The 6,777-nt window shown below is 33.6% G+C and overlaps 1 non-coding gene across 1 annotated transcript; it reads right to left on the reverse strand.

The window, feature by feature from the left end:
* Positions 1-4,600: 4,600 nt before the first annotated feature.
* TRNAG-UCC lies at positions 4,601-4,672 on the reverse strand. The gene has a single exon. It is a non-coding gene; the product is annotated as a tRNA-Gly (tRNA).
* Positions 4,673-6,777: the final 2,105 nt, after the last annotated feature.

Genomic DNA, 6,777 nt, shown 5'->3' on the forward strand with positions numbered 1-6,777 from the left:
ATAGTTGAATTGGGGAAAAATCTAAGGATTTCAAGCAAGGAGTATCGATATTCTAGAGTATCAATACTGCTCTCACAGTATCTTTACTCAAGGTGTACAATATTGATATTGAGCCCCATTTTTAGTAGCAGAAGTCATTTTTGGTATCAATACTAATAGGGGTATCGATACTTGACCCTAGGGTATCGATGCTACTCAATTTGGATGGTTAGAATTAACCTATTTATGGCTCGTAAGAGCTAATGATGGTCCGTAATGGTAGAACTTAGTCCGTGAGGCACGTAAATTGTCAAAGGGACCCAGAGACACTTATAGTCGTGGGTTACAACCAAAGTAACCATAGTAGGTGTAATGCGTCCAAGAATATTTGGTTGAAAACATATAAAATACCTAAGAATGAAGGACCGTTATAGAGGATACACTAGCAAGCAATATGATATAATAATCAGATTACGAAATAGCAGAGTTGCGTACCACTAGAATGTTAGCAAATGGTAAACGTACAATTGTCCCTCCAATTCGAGAGTGAATTGAGTGAAAGAGTGGTAAGAGTAGATACAATGTCGCTACCCAACAATGAACCCGAGTTAGATATCAGGCTAGCTAGTGTTACAGACAACAAACATCAAACATATTAATTGTCGTAAAATCACGTAACACATAGAGACTCCTCTAGAGACAGAGAACGACTAAAGCACCTTTAAGTAACGAACGACTAGAGTAGAGTCGCTTAGCAAACTAACATATGTAATAGACCAATAAACTCTTGTATAACGTTCTAGATGAGAGAACGGGCGAGGTAAAAGCTAGTGAGAGAATGACCTTACTTCAGTGTGTCCAGTTATGCTAGGTAGCTAGGCTACCTTAGTTATCATAGAGGCGTATTGTTAGGGCGCGAGGCCCAAATACTCACAAGGACTTGGTTAACGATGTCAGTGGCGTATGGCCTTTGGGCCATTAGATATGCATGTATAGTTGCATTAGTCTAATACAACAAATATCCTGAAAGCTTGGCTTGAAGGCTATGTGAGACTGAGCCAATGCTTCAGTTGAGCGGGAATTGTACCGATGTTATGTGACACTAGGTTCCCTTTCATGAACTACATGATGGCTACGTGAGGACTAGGAGATCATTCAACAGATTAGTAGAAATTTCACCAATGCTATGTGACATCGGGTTCCCTCAGTTAACTAGTTTTTGATGCCTATGTGAGACCAGATACTAGTCAATGTTGGATTCAGATAATGCACAGGAGTGTCAGTGACACATTTAGGAAATACGTAGCAGTTGCAGTCAGTAGGGTTAGAGACCTTTTAGTGGTGTACTCATGGCAAGGCCCTTAGTAGAGGATTAAGGGAAGCGTGAGACTCCTACTTCAGTGATAGATCAATTGATCCCTAAGTAGATAGCACTTGGTCAAGATCATGCATGTACCTACTGCTTAGTACCATGTCTTTAGCATGGTTATGTTTATGAGACTCATAATGTTGCTCTAGATTAGCGATTATACTACATGCTTTGTAAGTTTAGCGTTCAGATGTTTTCCATTCGCAGGTCAGTAGCTAGAGCTGTTCATGGAGCACTGTCATAGCAGGACTTCCAGAATCTCCTTCATAGTATTATACTGTAGCTTTAGTGGGCATATGTATTCATATGATCCTTATTATTCTATTCAGATTTATAACTCAGCGTTTCATTATTTGAGTTCTAAATTATGTGTCATTGAGTTCTGATTTATAAAATGTTTTGTAACTGTTTCGTATGTCTATCTTGATATCATGTGTTATGTTTGAAATGCAAATGAATAGTCTTTGAAAATCATGGGTTGTCTCGGCAGCCCAATGTGGCATTTTAGGCCCAATGATTTAGGGTGCTACATGACTTGACCTAAATATATATAATTCTTTTTCATCATGTAAAATAAAAATTTAATAAAAAATAAAATAAAAAGAGATGTTATTGCAATTATCTCTAAATATATAAAAGATAAGTATAATATTATATGGTTGGGTCAGATTTTTTACCTTAAACTTTAATCTAGTCCGAACTAATCAAATTCTAGTAAAACTCGACTCAATCTTACTCGAATCTGAATTTTAAAAAAATTGATCAAATTAAATTAAATTGAAGCCCATAAAGACGAGGGGAAATTCCCATCCCTAGGTTTGAAGATGAATATAAAATTTGGTTCATTTATTAACGGATGCAATTAACCCTGTCCCTCTGAATGCAAAACTTCCATATCAAACTACAATAAATTCAAAAGTCATTTAAGCTGACTAATCTCGTAACATACAACCATTAATGTAAAGTTCCATTGACATTTAATAAGTCTATATAAATTCCCAGCATCCCATTCCAAAAAAACCAACCACCAGTTCCTTGTTCCTTGCACAATGGGTTCATCTCAACAGCACCTCTTGCTCTTCGCAGCCATGGCATTGGCCATAGCCATCACTCCAGTTTTCTCGGTTCTCGGATGGGAAGAGAGATACTCGCCGGACCCGACAGTGTGTTGGGCGGAAACAGTGATGAAAGTAGATGGGTGCCAGCACGATATTTTCAAATCCCTGGTTGAAAATAAGATAAAAATCAGCTTTGGATGCTGCGAAGCGATTCTTAGTATGGATTACAGGTGCAGGAACTGGATTTTTAACCATGGAAGTTTCACGCCCGAGTTTGGTAATCAAATCAAAAGGTTTTGCGGTACCTTGGGCGTCACTCTTCCGCCTAGTTATCAGATTTATTATCCCGATCACGATGCACCTGATCACGGTGGCATGAGGGATTGAATGATTGTTTAAAGAGTTGAAAGTTGTTGTAAGAGAGTTCATATGTGGGAAGCAAAGTGAAATAATTTATAATTTAAAATAAAAAGGTGGTATTTTGAATCATAATTTATAATAGTTTAAGTTTTTAATATAAACAACTAATTTTGTTAAAAAATATATCTAGAATTATAATAAATGTTTATAACTGTAATCATAAACTAAATACATAATTAAGATATTTTACTACAATCATTGACATGCAAAATTACTCACTTGAGATCATATAATGACCATATACTGAAAAGGTTAAAAATCCAACCAAAATACTCGAACAAAGATAAATTACGAATATATCTGATTGTATGAACAAATGAACCACTAAATGGATCAAAATTACTAAAAGATCACTGACAAACCACGTTTCAAAGTCTAGTGACCTGATAAAACTATCAATGAACACAACCGCCTATCTCAATTCAATACGAGGGTTTAAAGCAAGAAAAATTATCAGGATAACAAATAAGCGTCATTTTAATCAGTAGAGATATTATCACATCCAATCCTAAAAAAAGATAAAACAAAAATAACTATCAAATGATAGAATCAAGCATTAACAACATATGTTTTTGCAATACTTTGAAGTGTAGCTGGCACATGTTCTCCGGCTATAAGATTTAAGAAAGAAAGTCTAAAACAGTGAAATATTTTAAGCATAAACCATCATACATATAAACTTGTATCTAAACACCAACGCTTTAATGATAAACTTTGTCAAAATGGTTTCGATTTCAGGCCTTTTGGCCATCCATTGTGTTGAAATTAATGGTTCAACATAATGCCGAAGGCATACGATTTTAGCAAAGACAAGGTCGAAGCCGAAACTGAGATCATGTCATATTCTACAGCATATGTTTCCTTACACTACAACCTTTCTCCATCAAAGATTCATGATTCCATGGTGCCGAGGATCAGAACCATAGCCCGCTGCAAAACCAAGATTGCAGCAGCCCAATATCAGGCAATATTTGCTTTCTCCATCTGTGGTTTAATTTAAGTTGGTGTTCCTGATTTTGATGTTTCTTCATTCAGATTACGGGTTATCGGTTGAGACACCGGAGGAGAAAATCGGAAACGTTGCACGTACAGTACATAAACTCGAAGGATGTGAGGCTTGCCTGCAAGATGCTTATGCTTTAAAAGTGTAAGCCTTTAAGGTGTTGCTGTTTTAAATTTATTTGAAACATATCATGGTTGCCTATCGGGTGATAATAGGCACTTGGAACGTTTCTGGAAGACTTCTATGTGAAGGTGACTGGCTTTGCACCGAAGAGCCGGCAGATATTTACGTTATCGGTCGGTATTTCACTTCGCTGTCTGATAGACATCTTGATGTTCTATTTAACCATCTTGAAATCTTTTGCAGGGATCTGTTTCTGTTAGTATGAATGTTCTCCAATCCAGGCTATGCTTTGTGTGTTCACATTTGACGTCAGGTAAAAGAAGACGGAGCTGAACAAAGACGCAACTCCGATGTGCACGAAATCATACGACGAACCTGTTTCTCATCTGTCATCTATGCAAACAATACCATCTCACGAGTAAGTAAAATGTCAGTCATTTTTCTTATCATTAAGTTCTATGAGTACTGAAATAAAAAAAGAACAAAAATTTATGCCAACTGTTAGAGCAACTCATACTAATACTAATACTAATACTAATACTAATACATGGATTAAGGGTTAAAAACTGCTATTATGTTTTTGCATTATGGGTTAAGCCCGTATAATAACAGACGTGTACTATGATTTTGCTCAATGCATAAAAGACATGCGTTTGCCGGGAGTCGAACCCGGGTCTATTGCTTGGAAGGCAATTATCCTAACCGTTGGACTACAAACGCTTTGACGCTAGTTTTTACATCTAAATTTTTTAACCCATATATCTCCGCTGTCTATATCTAAAAGTATCGTTGTTCATCCAATAAAAAACAAATAAAGTAAAAAAAAAAAGAGAAAATAAACTTTTTAATAAATTCACGTGATTAATTATCTTTAAAATATAATGTTTGATAAACCTTATATTTAAAGAGTTACTATTAGGTACATTTTCGCAAATAATATATCTAATAATTCTCTTGTTTAGAACCTATTAAGCTATCTTAATGGTTCAATGAAATGTTGTTTTCATTGGAGGTTTCAGATTAGAGCTATGATTTCTGCAAAGTGTATGTGCATATGTTGTCAATTGATTGAGAAAATTTCAAACAAATACTGATATATAATCAATTCATACTAATACTTAACTGATAGTTCGTTAAGTATCAATCTAGCAAAACCCAATCCAAAAATAAGTACTTTCATGTTTCATCCACAACTAAGAGTCATTATTATGTTAGAATCAAACCATAATAATTATGAAAATAAACTAGGATCAAATCATCAAGAACAAGAAATGTTAGATTTAGGTAAATGTACCTGAATTAATTGGTAGGTTGAAATCTTTAAGTATTTCTTTGGTTGTGATCTTCTAAGAAGATAGAGTTCTCTTAAGTACAAACTCTCTGACGAGGATAAGAGTAAATATGAGATAATCTATTTATTGGGGATCATAAACCCTTTATATAGTTGGTTTAAAAATCAGTTATTGTTTGTACTTATAACTTTGCCCCTCATTGAATTATAAATACAAATTTAATAGTATCTACACTTTTATTTCCATGACACTTCTAATACCTTATGACTTTATAACATAGTTGGTCACTTAATTTATGTCATATTTTATGATAACAATATACATTAAAAATATGTGCTCATAATTTGGAAATTTTAATCCAATAATCTCCCACTTAGGCAACATATGTTTCTTGATAAATGTATATCTTATGAGCTCAAAACTTGTTATCATATAATAGGTATTTTATAACAATCTCGTCCATTAACTATATTCATATAGGATCAAAGCGACCTTTGCTATAGCGTCATGACTAGACCCATCAATGGTCATGTATACAAACACAACCAAATGATATTGATCAATCATGGAGCGTATTATGAAAATTACAAGCAATGTGAACCACACATGTCTATTTTCAACTGGTCCTATTTAAACATTAGTGAGATCAAATTTTACCAAAACCAGAGTATGAATAAATAAAAAACTTTATTTCTACAGAAAATAATTTTAATATAAATGTTATTAAACTGAAGTAATTGAAATTGTGTTTATAATAAACTAGCATTAAATACAAAGTCACACTAAAACTGAATATCCTTAAATGATATTACACCTACATGAGTAGTGTGCTCATGAAATACCTTAGGTGACAGTTCTTTAGCAAGCGCACAATTATGAGTTTGTACTAATATACTCTATAAACACATAACCACTCTGAATTTTCTTTAATAACTAGAAACATAATGTATATGTTCTTAGACTTAAGGTGTTTCTGTTATATATGGAATAAAGGACTGCAACTTAATTGTTACAAAATAAATCAAGTGGTATTTCTTATCAATCTATAATTAACAGTTCATGTGACAAAACTTTGCATCCATATTCCAATAAATCGGAGTCTATAAACCTAATGATCTCTTACTTACAAGACCTCTGATATGTGAGCATGTAACATTTTTATTCTTAAATACAGTGTATGAATCAATTTGGCTGCTATCTAACGATCCATACCCAAACTGCTTAAATATTTGCTTAATATCCTAAAATCATGCCTAAATGTGTATAAACTTGAGTATACATTAAATTCTTTGTTTATTTTGAAATATGAGGAACTTATTTCTTTTAGTAATAAAAGGTATTATTTGGATTACTCCCACTGAATTTATAGTATTTAAAATTATCAACCAAATTCATCTCAAAACCAAACGAGATAGTCACTTGGTGAAATTTTTTATACAATTAATGGGAGCCATACTTAAACTCATAAACTACAATTTTTTAATTGCACCACATAAAACATCTCATCAATGTTATCATTGAGAAACACAATTT

The sequence above is a fragment of the Hibiscus syriacus genome, unplaced genomic scaffold (genome assembly GCF_006381635.1).
Source record: "Hibiscus syriacus cultivar Baekdansim isolate YM2019G1 unplaced genomic scaffold, ASM638163v2 tig00112159_pilon, whole genome shotgun sequence".
In the NCBI taxonomy this organism is placed as follows: domain Eukaryota; kingdom Viridiplantae; phylum Streptophyta; class Magnoliopsida; order Malvales; family Malvaceae; genus Hibiscus; species Hibiscus syriacus.